This window comes from Perissodus microlepis, chromosome 1, assembly GCF_051167445.1.
Source record: "Perissodus microlepis isolate ML-2025 ecotype Zambia chromosome 1, ASM5116744v1, whole genome shotgun sequence".
NCBI lineage: Eukaryota > Metazoa > Chordata > Actinopteri > Cichliformes > Cichlidae > Perissodus > Perissodus microlepis.
In genome coordinates this window covers 19,450,851-19,464,135 of record NC_140461.1, presented here as the reverse complement: position 1 = coordinate 19,464,135, position 13,285 = coordinate 19,450,851, and the positions used below count along the sequence as shown (strand labels likewise).

At 41.9% G+C, this 13,285-nt stretch overlaps 1 long non-coding RNA gene across 9 annotated transcripts in view; it reads right to left on the bottom strand.

Moving 5' to 3' along the window:
- Positions 1–3,153: 3,153 nt before the first annotated feature.
- LOC146393732 (uncharacterized) overlaps positions 3,154–13,285 on the bottom strand; it is a 115,052-nt gene continuing 104,920 nt past the window's right edge. For all 9 annotated transcript variants that reach the window (XR_014800691.1, XR_014800690.1, XR_014800692.1 and 6 more), the window contains 2 exons: positions 9,127–9,208; positions 3,154–3,744 (listed from right to left, as the gene is read on the bottom strand). This is a non-coding gene — a long non-coding RNA (uncharacterized LOC146393732). The remainder of the gene's footprint in view (positions 3,745–9,126; positions 9,209–13,285) is intronic.

The following is a 13,285-nucleotide window of genomic DNA, read 5'->3' as shown; positions in this document are numbered from 1 at the left end:
AGGAATTAAAATGGCCTCCAAGGCGCTGCATGTAGGAGCCACAGGATTAGGGCGTAAAGCCACGCCTCTTAAACGGGCTCTCCTGCCACACCCCGAATAAAGCAGCCGCCTTTTCATGGAAGTAGCTCATCCTCCACGGACTATACATCGTCACCCCGAGATGTGATGGAGGGATTATGTTAGCTGTTGACCACTGTGAGATTTGTTGAGATGAGCTGTCTCTCACATTAACTGCCCCGCCCTCGCCTTCCCCTCATTCTTCCCCTCAGTCGAGCGTCTGGTGGCTGACAGGGACAAGCTCCGCTGTCATTACAAACTTAATAAGAGCAGAAGTGAGATTGATGAGAAAAACAGAGGCATCAACTGCTCTTTTAATTAACTCTTGTCCCATAATGGTGCCAGGACAAAGACACTGAGCAAAGAATGAGACATTTTCTTTCTCCTTCTACCTCTTTCTGTTTTGTTGCCTCGCTCACCCACAATAATGAACAGCCTTCTGGGACCCAATTACATCCAAGGCTGCATTAGGAACACAGCAGGCCCAGTGGAAACTTCAGCTGAGTTTTCCCTCCCCCCACCCTGCCTCCACACGCTGTTACCCTGCTGGAGATGGCCTTCACTTGATTGAATTTTGAATGTTACACACCCCACACCTCACCCCCGTTTTCTGTAGTCCCTTACCTTCAACAACTCTGAACCCACATGTGGTTTGTGATGGAAACAGGAGGCAATGTATGCTTGTTGTTAACCGTCCTTCACTTTAAAATGGCTTTCGCAGAGTGCCTTTGTATGCAATGCAAATGGGCAGCGGCAATTGATGCACAAAAGCCTGTTTGTGTCTAGTGTCCCTGTAAGAAACTGGGAAAAAAAAGAGAGAAGAGATTTAAAATAAATGACCTGTGGATGTCTTTAAACTACGCAACCATCGATGTGCTGTGATTTTTATTCATTTATTTTTACAGCTATTCACGTTAGCGCCAAAGATCATGCCAAGTTAGTTGTAATTGGGGGTTTTTTCAGCACAAAAAAGGTTTTTTTTAATCAGTTGCAAATCAATTTTTTCCCCTAATTGCTATCATTATAGCAAAAATACTTACTTTTGCTATAAAATTCCGTTTAAATGATGTTTAATGTCAAGAATGTCATACGTGACATGGCCTGCTCCAAAATAACAGGTGTCATTTACAAAGTGAAAATGGTAAACAAGCTCAGTAATGGCTGAACTCAGCCCTAGTGCAATGGTGCTAAATGCTAAGTGCCAGCGTGATGCTGGGAGGATGTTTACCAAGTTCACCATGTTATGTTTGGGTTTTGACTCTCCTAATGATAATGTGAGTAGATTAGTTTATGTTGGACAATTCAAAAATAATTTCATACTTTAACTATATATTGTTATTATATATTATTTATAGTCGCTCAAAGGCAGTTTGGATCGTCTCCAGTCCCCCCATGACCCCCAGTTGGATAAGTGGAAGAGGATGGATGGAACCCTTCACTTTATCCTTTGTCTTTTAGCTCGTTTCCACCTCGCTTTCAGCCAGCCAAGTAGGTGGGGCTTCTTTGCTCCCAGTTAGAGTTCATCATAGAGATCCTAAAAAAAAAAAAATGGGGGGCCAAGACTGATCTCCCTCACTATTTGAAACACTATGTTCAATATGAGCACCACCACTGTAATAGTTATACAGGCAGAACTGTGCAAAACTCTCGAGTCACCTTCATTTCTTTATACTTTGCTCCAAAGGGTCCAAAGTTTTTCTTTGAACATTGGATGCTTGTTTATTCATTTTCAGACCACTCTTGTACCTGACCATTTTAGACATTTTTAAGCCACTTAACACGGACCTGTGAATCATTCAAGCATAAAAAGGGATCCAACTCGAGGGATGAACCAGTGTTGTCATTACATGAAACTATGCACACACAAAAAACAATTTTAAATAGCATGTTTAGGCACTTTGATATTAGCAGTAACAAAACATGATGAAAATCGGTGCCAATTTTGAATCAAAATTTGAAATTTTTGGTTCAGATCACTGTCAGCCCATGAAGACAGTCAGGAGAGGGATACAACAGCACATATTTGAAAAATGAATCAAAAGCAATAAAAAAGGTCCTCTCTAACCAAATCAATGGACAAATAAACTCATACATGTGACCATCTTCAAGTGGCCATGAATGCACTGGCTAGATGTTGGAGTTCCTCTTTGTGTAAAAACACAATTACTATATAATTGGTCCATTTGCGGTGTTGACATTCCTGCACACAGATATTCACAGACAGACAGGGCGACAGGACCTTTGTAGGTTATGTGCATGTTATAGTTACATTTGAAAGCCTGTAAATACAATCCTTTGGGAGATACATGTTATTAATAACAATTATTGGTCTTCTTTAGTTTCCTCAGACACCTTAAGCGTTGCATATTGACCGCTATGCTGGAAAGAATGTTGTCCATTGATTTGACCAAGACAAGAACTGATGATGTCCTCTTGGTGTAAAGCAGGAGTGAAACCTTCCATATTGCCAGTGAGTGAAAATCTTACCAAGGAAAAATCTATTCGAGCTCACGCTGCATCCGCAATGATGCTCTCTGACAAATCAAAGGAAAGATGGACACAATCTGTTTGGAATGAGCGGTGCAGGAATACGGTAGAAGATTCAGTTTCGGTGGGTGAAGGTTTTTTTTTTTTTTTTTTAAAGAGGGTGTTTTAATACTTTTATAGTAATGAAATTACCTTTAAACAGACTAACTTTTTAAAGAGCGTTATTTATTTTTTAATTTTGGTGAAGCCAACTTAAATATTACCATTGAAACAAAAATATTTGCTAACAGAAGCAAATGGTGAGAAATTTAAGTGTTGCGGCATCGAGTGATGTTTTTACTGGTCCATTGTCTTATCCCTAACCAGCACTTTGTGTATACTGTACTACCATGCTTGGTCTAGATCCCTGTGGACTGCATGGCTACTAACAGCTCATCCACTATTGCTTAGGGGTTATATTTTATTCTAGAAGAAAGACTTTATACTGTCAAACTCAGACATCCCATGTGATTGAAGGCCGATGGGCATGGAACTCTCAGAGCTGCCCTCAAAGCTGCAACAATGCCTGCTTGTGGTGGGTGGAGTGGAAGAACAAAGGCAGACTTGTTACGGTTTAGATGCCTTTATTATTCTTTTATTTGGATGCAATTTCTTGTCTATCTGGGTACACTCATTAAGATTTTGGAGTTTGGCTTGTGGGTCTATTGCTCTAGGAGAAGATGCTTTTTGTGATCCAAACAAAAGTGCTACACTTTTATAGAAAACAGTGTAAAGAAACTTAACCATGAAATATAGATTATTATTACTTTAAGCCAATAATTTGTTCAACTTAACAACACGAAAAATGTCATTCAGGACACTGACTAGGAAAGGAAAGAAACACATCAAACATTATAAACATTTATATTCCACCTTTATAGTCTGGTAGTACAGAATTTTGAACTATTTACTTTAAATAGGTAGTATATGCGATTAAAAAAAAAAAATCATTAAGATGTTAAAGGCCCCTCACATTGGAGTGATGCAGTCTGTCCATTTCAAGAATTGCCTTCTTAAGGGTGAAGTAACTTCAAGGACAAGCTCTTCAGCTGAACCTCCATCCAGCTGCCATGACTGCTGGCCGCTGGATGGACAAATGCTGGCAAAGGTTTTCGCAGTGATGCTCCTCCTCCCTCGGCTCTCTGCTCTGCTAACCGAAAACTGCAAAAGCACAAGAAAGAGACATACATATACAATCAGACTTCTCATTAAGGATCCAGTGTTTTCAGAGCCTCAACTGTATTTCTCCCTCAAAAATACGGAGGGAGAAGCAGCTTCTGCTGCTTCACATTTTTTTCAGTCTTACCAAAATAAATGACCCAACTGTCAGAGTACCTCGTCATTAAAAGAAGCAAAAATTCTCAAGTGTTAAATGCTCAGCTACATAAAACTTCTTTCAGCCACTTCCTTGTCACAGTAACTCACATGTTTGATTTTGTACAGATGTTTGTGCCAGGTAACCTCCCTGACACAGCTCTTCCATGGATTTTTGTCTCCTTCGGGTCTCAAACCAGAGATCTTTTGAATGTGTGAACCACTACTCTGTGGAGAGTTACTCAGGAACATAACAAGGGCTTTATTTTTTAAATTATTATTACATGACAATGAATCATCCTGTAGTAGATACGCAAACAATCCGTGTACCCTTCTATTTGTGTTGATTCATGCTCAACCATCCAGGCAAGGAAATCCAAAGAGTTGTTCATCCAGACGTAACGTTTTCACAAAACGCTACATCTAGATGAACAGAATCAACCCTTCTGTTTGTTTCACGCCAAATGATACTTCATATGCATTACTAAGCTCTGCCAGTCACGTCTTTTTAAGCCTGTCACTTGCACAAATCTTATTCTCAAGTGACCCAGCAGCACAGCACGTAAGCCTCCAGCAGGTGCTGTGTCACCGAGGCCTGGTCGATATACAGTAGCTGAAGGGAGAAAACATTGACTGTCAGCTGACTAAATTACAAGAGCTAACATCCGTCTGTAACAATGCCGTCCAAATCCCCAATCAGCAATCACTTGTTATGGTTCTTTTTGTGTCAAAACACTCCCTCATTACACGACTGGACAAAAAGGTTGATGGCTTTCTCATTTGTAAAACAGGTCTCTAACCAGATGGAAATTCTAACCAAATGCAAATTTGCTCTGCTTATTCTGGCCAAGTTTCGACAGCGTCCCAATCCCTCTTAAGCTTCTTGTTGACCGCGTCTGCCAACTTTGTGTACACAATTGGCTCCTCAGCTATCCCAACTGCATTGTTAATGTCTGCCCTTTTGTACTGCTCAATTCCACCAGAATAAACAGAATCGCACGTGCAAAATTATTTTCCAACACAGATAATTAGCTGAAGAAACAATCCCGACTATGAATAATAACGTGCCTCGGTAACATTATAACTTTTAAGCATGGGAAAAGGAGGAATTTGAATGCCAAGGGAAATGAGCTTATCAAATAAAGCTTGAAAATGTGCAGTGAATGAAATGAGTCAATCATTTTAATGTGAGATGGGAGCCCTGAGGAGAATAAATAAGCAATCGTCACATCATGCAGGGAGAACAAATGAGCATGGTACACAATTAGGCAGGGTCACATTCTGCTAGAGCTGTGAGCGTGGGATGGGCTAATGAGCTGTGTGAGGGAGTGTGTGTCTGTCTGTTTGTGTGAATGTGAAGAGAAAGAAGAAGCAGGAGATGAAATACTAAAATTAATAAATAAAAATGTTGATGCACAGCGCTCAAAATTCTGATGTGCACACCAAGACAGCCAGACACACAAGCGGCAAGTCAGGGGAGAAACAAAGATAAAAGTAAAAGGAGCTGGTGGAGAAACGGGTGGGCTATCAGTTGACTTGGCATCTGGGCAAAGTAGATGTGCAGGTAGACAGAGCAATGGGCAGGTACAGCAGCCAAACAGACAAAAAGAAGAGAAGTGCCTCAGAAGGACCACGGCGTGCCTTTCAAAGGCGACTCATAGTTATTAACTATTCAATCACATAAAGGAGAGCTGAAGGCGTGAAAGGTTGCGGACCGAAGCACTTTTGCTTCAGTGCATTAAGAGCCTGGTCCAGCACTCGGGCTGCGTGAAAGAGAAATAGATTGCCTCCCAGGAAGATGACTGCTCAAAGGAGCTGGATTTTTCTCCTTAATAACAGCAATCTGCTGTGAAAATCTAATCCCAAGTACCATTTACACTGAATCTAGATAACTTCTGCTCGAAAAGCGCACAATATGAATTTTTCATTCCCTGATATACAAATAAACAGAACAAGCCCCCCATCAATCAGGGGACGCTCTCAAAGTAAGTGAACTGGAATAGCAAATTGTTAATGAATACCGCGCTACTAGAAATGCACATTTTAAAATAGCACTGCGAGTACATTGTACTGTGCTGAAATGAAAATGCAACTCTTCTAAAGAGTGTAAAACACATTTGATTGTACAGAAATGGGGGGTACGTGACCTTTCTGGTCATAAAAACGGAAAATCTTAAGTGAAATTCTTGCAGTGTTGATAACCATATACAAAAAACAAGCCAAGCGTGGATACTGCCCCTCAATTGAAGTAATAGCTCCGTCTCTGCCATTAAAGTCAGATATGGATGCACCCTTTACACCCCCCCCCTCCTCTCCTCCTCGCTGGCCTAATTCCCCCTCCTCAGTGGTGGATAAGAGGGATCAGAAATGCATCCATATGCATGGCAAACTATCTGTAGAGGGGATGTTAGGTCTCAGCCTGGCCAGCTTTCTGAAAGTACTGGTAATGACACTTAATGAAAGCTAGGGAGCTGGAGTATAAGAGGGAAAGCCTTTCACCAGCCCCCCACCCTGCATCCAGACCAAGCCTTCAGACGCCATAAATAAACAAACATGCTGCGTGAGAATAGATGTGCTATTTTCCCAGCTTCTCCCATGCCATTCCATCCCTTATTTATCTATGTATTATTATTCCCTGTATTTCTGCTTTGCTTTTAAGACCAGCTCTGTAATCCCGGCTCCCCGCAGGCATTCTGAATGGCCCGAAACATTAGCTGGACGTTGCTCCAGTAACCCCACAGCCCCTAATGGGCTCAGTTTTGCATCTGTACTCTCCTGCTCTCCACAAATACGCACAAATGCACAGCTGTCCAACCTAAACTCAGTCAAGGTTCTGATGTGTCATACATCTCCTCACATTACTAATCACTCTACTTACTCTACCTTTCCTAATAGATTGGCAAACTCTAGCAAAACCCCCTTCTAGCCCTAGTTAAGCTGTCATCTTTTTAATTGTAGTAGATGGCATTCAAAGTAGTGCTTGTGGCTCATGTGATACATTTGATATGGAGAAGTGGAGAAGGGATGGATAGAGAGGGCACTCTGCAGTGATGCCCGTGTAGAGGAGGGCGGTGGGGTTCAAAGTAAACACAAGGAATGAAGGGATAGAGAGGCTCTTCTTAGCACAAGCCCCTAATCAGTACAGTCAACACATGGCAGATTGGGTTCACATCTTTCTCCCCTCCCTCTGTCCTTCCATCACCAAAAACGTATCCCCTGAATCAGCCCCAATTTCCCTGCTTTCAATTTGAGAGGATGTCAGATAAGAATGTGTTGCAGGCAAATACCGGGCAACACAGACCTGGCTTACTTTGAAGCAAGGTGATATTGGTTGAGAAAAATGAAATGAGGCTTCATCTGGGAGATACCATTCCAGCACCAAATAACTATTTCCCAAGCAACACATAAAATTCATATTATATTTAGGGAATAACCCAAGTTTCCATGGTGATAGCTGAGTGACAAGTTTACTTAAAGCCTCCTATGGGGTCCTGGGGAACACTAAGAGCGACCAACACTCATCTGTCTGTCTGCCAAGAGGAGAGAATGTCCTTGGGTTAGTTGTGGGGGAAAAGTTTGCCAACTCTGGAGGCTCAAACTGCATCAGGGATGTGAGACCTCTTCCGCCGCCTTTCCATGTCCTCTGATCACCACCTGTCCCTTTGCCACTCTTAACATTTCCCAGCTACAAATGTGTCTTCAGTGTTAACAAGCTTTAGCCATCAGTCAAGTGGGTAGAGGGGTAGATTAGTGGAGTGGGGGGAGTGCTAAACATGGCTGTATGTAAAGGAGAGCCCCCGCTCTGAGACGGAGACAGAAATATGCTGGGGCTGCATTAGCAGCAGGACCCAGAGGCACCACCCATGGGGGAGGCAGACTTCAAACACTGTTGTGCAGGCTGTTCTGGGCTCTCGGGCTGCTGATTTCACAGCCGGGAAAAACACAGACCATTAGTCACACCAACACACTGAGGCCTATGCTAATCCCAGAACAAGAAAAAATCAACATGACAGCCAATAAAATCTGGGGAGTTATACAGCATCTTTGTTTTTCAGTTTGTGTGATGTGCTGGTGAGTGTTTCTATTGACCCACGTTTCAGATGAGCCACTCCAGGAACACTCGTGCTCCATCTGAAAGCTTGCTTCTTTGTCACTGACACCGTCTCTGGAGTCAACCGGAGCAAAAGCAGAGAGGGGCTTGTATAGATTTGCTGCCCCTCATTTTGAAGAGAAATGGGGTCTTTGCAAGGAGTATCATTTTCAGCCGGTCGTGGGCCGTCTCACATTTGAGTTTGCAATGTCTTGGTTGTCAGCTCAGAGAGAGGATGTAGAGGAAAGGAAGCACACTAACTTGCGGAGGGATATTCTGGCAGGGGTGGTGCTCGGACAACCATACCAACAACTTTTGCTCAAGTTTTTAATGGAAAACACTAAAAGGTCTTGTTTGTCGGTGAAGCCAAGCAGGTGTCAGCTCATATCATGCTGCTGAACTCTATTTACTGCAATACCTGTTATATAGAGTATCAGCTAAAGTGTAGCTCAACACCAGGCTCACCGTATGACCTCTTCTGATTTATTTCTGTTTCACATACTGAAGCTGCAATATTTTTTCCTCTGGCGTAAAAAGGCTATTTAAGGTAGTTCGATTAAGTGTTTACTTTATATGCACGTAGTTACCGATCCTTCACAGCTTAAGCCAAATCAAAATCACCTCTTTTTCTTTACATTTATATCAAATTTAAACCCAGTAAGAATATACTGTTATGTAGATACCATATTGACCCAACTGTTTAATGCTTTATGTGGGGGGGGGGTCTCCAAAATCCACATGAGTGAAAAGTGGAGCTGGCCTTCATTTCTAGAGAAAGTTCACATTTTATATAATGTCAAAAAAAGTGCAATTATTCAGAAGTATTGGAATTAAAAAAAAGAACAAAAATAAAAAAAAGCCCCAATGAGATTTCAAACTGGGGCCTTTCTTCTGTGAACTTTGCATGGATTCTCTCTAGGGACCCAGGCTTTCTCCTACATTTCAAAGGAAGCTTAGGTTAATTGGTGATTCTAAATTGGCCATAGGTGTGAGTGTGAATGGTCATCTGTTGGCCCTGCTACAGAATGGAAACCTCTTCAGGTTGTCCCCGACCTCTTGCCTTATGGCAACTAGGATGAGCTCCAGCCTCCTGCAACCCTGAATTTGATAAGCAGAAGGAAACAGATGGATAGATGTACCTAGATCTTCTCCTCTGCTGTCTTCTCATTGAGCGTAGCTTTGATCTCAATTTGCCGATTCCCTGCCCTCTTGCAGGTGAACCTGTAAACACAAAGAAAAAGGTGCACTGATTTTCTGTTTCAACTGAGAATAAACTACATAAATATAACTTTCCTATCTCTACTTTCTCTCTCTTGGCGTAGACAACTGATCTTAGTTCTTTTCTTTAGTTTCAGTGCCAGCTTTTCATTTGTTTGCCTGCAGCAACGTTGGGATGCGATAAAATGTGCATTAGCTATTGTTGGGATAAAAACCAATTACTACAAAAGTTCAGAAAGATCTTAAGAGTAGGAGTGTTTAATAAAGCAGACTTGGTTAAATTTCAGGACTGACTGGGTGACAGTGGAAAGCTTCTTGTGGACACGAGAACAGTCTAACGCAACACAAAACCTCTACCTTGTACTGGGACTGAGACAGAGGAAGCGAGAGATGGGGAGTAAAGGACAAAGGCAGTAGGAGGCAAGTAAAATATAAAAATCCCAAGGAGCTGTTTGAATAGCAGCGATGCTGCTCTGCAGTACCCTTGTTTTTTTTTCCCAGACTCAAGCCTGTGAAGTCTTATAAATAAGGCACAAAGGGGCACAAAGGAGCATTTAGAAAAACTGGTTATGATGTGGACTGAGAAGACCTACAGTGATAAGAGCGACATTAAGGGCATAGCTGAGTCTGGGAGATGCTATCATTACCTTTATTAAAATGACACACAACTCCCACACTGCCAGCAGTGCAGCAACCAGACCTGGCCTGGTAGCTGCACTGCATGTTTAAAACTGCAAGACCCAAATCAACGCGAGAGAATAATGAATAAAAATTATCAACAAAAAACTAGTACAGCAACAGACTTTAACTGAGTGCAAGTGTCATGTTTTTTATAGCAGGATTAAAAAGAGAATGCTGGTATACAAAATAAACTAACATTAGTAGTAATTTGGTGTTGTGCACAGGGAACACAATGAAGCACGAGCATGTCTCAAGGGCCATCACCTCTTTAATGCTTTTGCACCAACACACTGACATTACCATTGACACCCCTGCACACCCCTCCTTTAGCACACTGATAACCATTTTTAAAGTAATGTTAATACTTCTTTATCATTTTAAACTGATATATACACAGCTATTTTTTTTTAATCTGCAAACCCAGGGCGTGGAGCTCGACTGAGGTTTCCAAGGTTTCAGAAAGAAGGATCCTGTCCAAGTTACCGTCAATACTGGACAATCCCTCTCCACCATCTCTCTCATGTTGCACAGCACCTTAAACAAAAGAACTCATTTAACTACAATGCATCATAGAACGCCACGAGAAATCACTCCTATCTGCGGCCATTGAACTTTGTAAGTCCTCCTCCTTTTCACTTGTATTAGTCGATACTCAACATAGTACTGTTTTGACTTTGAAATGTTTGAATAGTTCTTTATTTAAGCATCTGTAAGAAAACATTTTCTTTCTTCTGTGATTAAATGAGTATTCTGATTGAATCTGATTAATGAATGTCACACATTAGTTGGCATTTTAAACTATGATCCTAGTTTTGACTTCCTTTAAAGACTTCTTTTGTTATAATAGCCTTTAATAGACTTTAAGGCAAAAATCTATCCACAGCCTGTCAGTGGCCATCCTGATGTGTCACTCATTTGCCGAGCTTCAGCCTCCGCATCATCATCTCCTGCTATTCAGAGAGTCAGTGGCTGTGAGCACACCAGCGCCATCACAATGACCTTTCCACAAGCCCAGGGAGCACGCAAAGCAGAGAAGAGGCAATAAAAGTAATGAAAGAAGCAAAGGCAATTAAAGTGGTATGTGTGAGGGGAGTGTGGCGGAGATGAGCCTAACTGGAGGCGGGCCTGGAATCAACTACAGCTCTATATCCCCCGTAATCCCTATGTGATCGCAGAGCAACCCTGGTGTGCTCCCAGTCTGATCATCCTCTTGCAGCATTCACCAGCTAATCCGTGAAAAAGGACAGCCAAGCACATACACGCCACATGCACACACATATTAAAGTCACAACATGTATGCACATACCATTGACGTAATTGTTACAGTCCGACACAATATGCACTAAACAAAGTAAGGAAGCTGCTAAAAATATATTACCCAAACACACACACACACACACACGTTTAGTTGTACTGTAGAAAATGAGTTGCTCTCTCTCCCGCCCTCTGCGGCACAGTGCTTCCTCATGGCCAGTGAGAATCATTAATGCCCTTCCTCTGATGCTGCCACACAACCAACAGCAATTATTTCTAAAAGCAAAAAGTGAAAACAGCTAACACACAAATGTACACAGCACATAATCATTATTTTTTTGTTGTTGTTGTTGTTGGGCTGGCTGTGTGGGGTTGACGAGGTGGCAGAAGCTTGGACTTAATTTTCTCTAACGGAGTTTACTGACCGCAAAATGACAAGGATGCTTTTGCTAAACTAATTAAGAGGCTGCAGAGCTGCTTTTACCATGTGACATTGACAGCACTTAAGGAAGCTGACGCCAGGCCTTCCAGATAAGCCGGAGATGTGCTCCTGGCTCAGGACTTGGCGCATACATAAACAAACACACACACACACACACACACACACGTGGAGGAAATAAAATACATGCGTCTAAAATCATGCATGGAGTCACCAACATGGATGTAAAGAATGGCACTGAAGAGCAAAGAGCAAGTAACAATGTGTACAACAAAAAGTCCAGACCAAAACAAATATAAAACTAACAAAACAAATACAAATGCAGCACTGAGGTCTCCGGTGGACTGAAACCATGCGCTCTTCAGCTGTTAATGTGGGGGGGGAAAAAAAAACATTTAATACTACTGCTCATTTACGCCTTGAGCCCAGAAAAAGACCTCATTATCTTATCAGCTTTAGGAATACACAGAAGGGCAAAGTTACGATTCTCCCCTTTTCTTGACAACAGAATCTGATCTTGCCTGCAGTGTACAATTAGTGAACAGAGTGACCTGTGGAGGCCTACTTGAAACAGGCTGTGCGGTCCGCGCTAATGACCAAAATGCTCTGCAAGGGGCTGGCATCGTGCCCCTCCATCAGCTCTGGCCATCTTAAAAAGATACCGCTGTTGAGCGAGACGAGACTCCTTTTCTTTGCTATTATAAAGCACTCACATCATTGCTGTGCTTGGGGCTCGTAGGGCACTGGCAGCTCAAGGTGCTGCTTAAAGAAGGGAGAGCTGGTGTGTAACTAGACCTGATCAGTATCAGTTGTGGTCCTGGCTGCTTGGATGCTGAGAGCAGTTCTGGGCGAGTGTGATTGCTCTGAATCGTCATGTTAGAGTCAGCTGGTGGTCTGTATTTTGATCACCTCTTTAGTTTTAAGCTAGCCCTCTACTGCTGGCCTTCGCTCTCAGCTGGAAAATCCTTTGCTGCAGATGAGACGTAACACGGGGAAGACTCGACACCCCACGATTCTTCTCTGCCTCTCACTCACACAGGCCAATTTATAAGGTACACCTTAAACTCCAATGCAATCACACAACAGCTTTTGCATTAATTTTACTAATTCTACTACAGTGAGGTGAACCTTCAGCTACCTAGACAGGATTTGCTCAAAAAGAACATCTAAAACAGCATTAGCCAAGGCGAATATGGTTACCACATGAAAGGTTTATTCATTTTAAGCTCCAGTGTATGAATAGAATAGAATAGAATATTGTCATTGCACATGTACAACAAAAATATGGGTGCTCCATGCCAACTGTGCAGGAATAAATTATAAATAATAAAACTGCAGGAATAGATAACAAACAGGAAAAATAGAAATAGAGGAATATATACAAAACTAGAGAAAGGCAGGGTTTCCAAAAGTTGTTCTAGATTTTTCAAAATTAAGCCTGTCTTGAAATTATAAAAGCCATTCTCAAAGCAGAGAATGACTAAGATAAGCAGACTCAAAATTTGGTTTGTCTCTTCCTAAATTGGATCATTTGATAAAAAAATAAATAAATAAATAAACACAAACAAAAAAACATAAAAAAAAAACCTGAAACAAAAGGAAAAATTTACATTTTCAGAGGTACATTTTTGTGGCTCTGCTTTGTACCTTTGCTTGCAGCTGAACCATACCAACCTCTGGATGGCACTCTGCAGCTCTATGACACA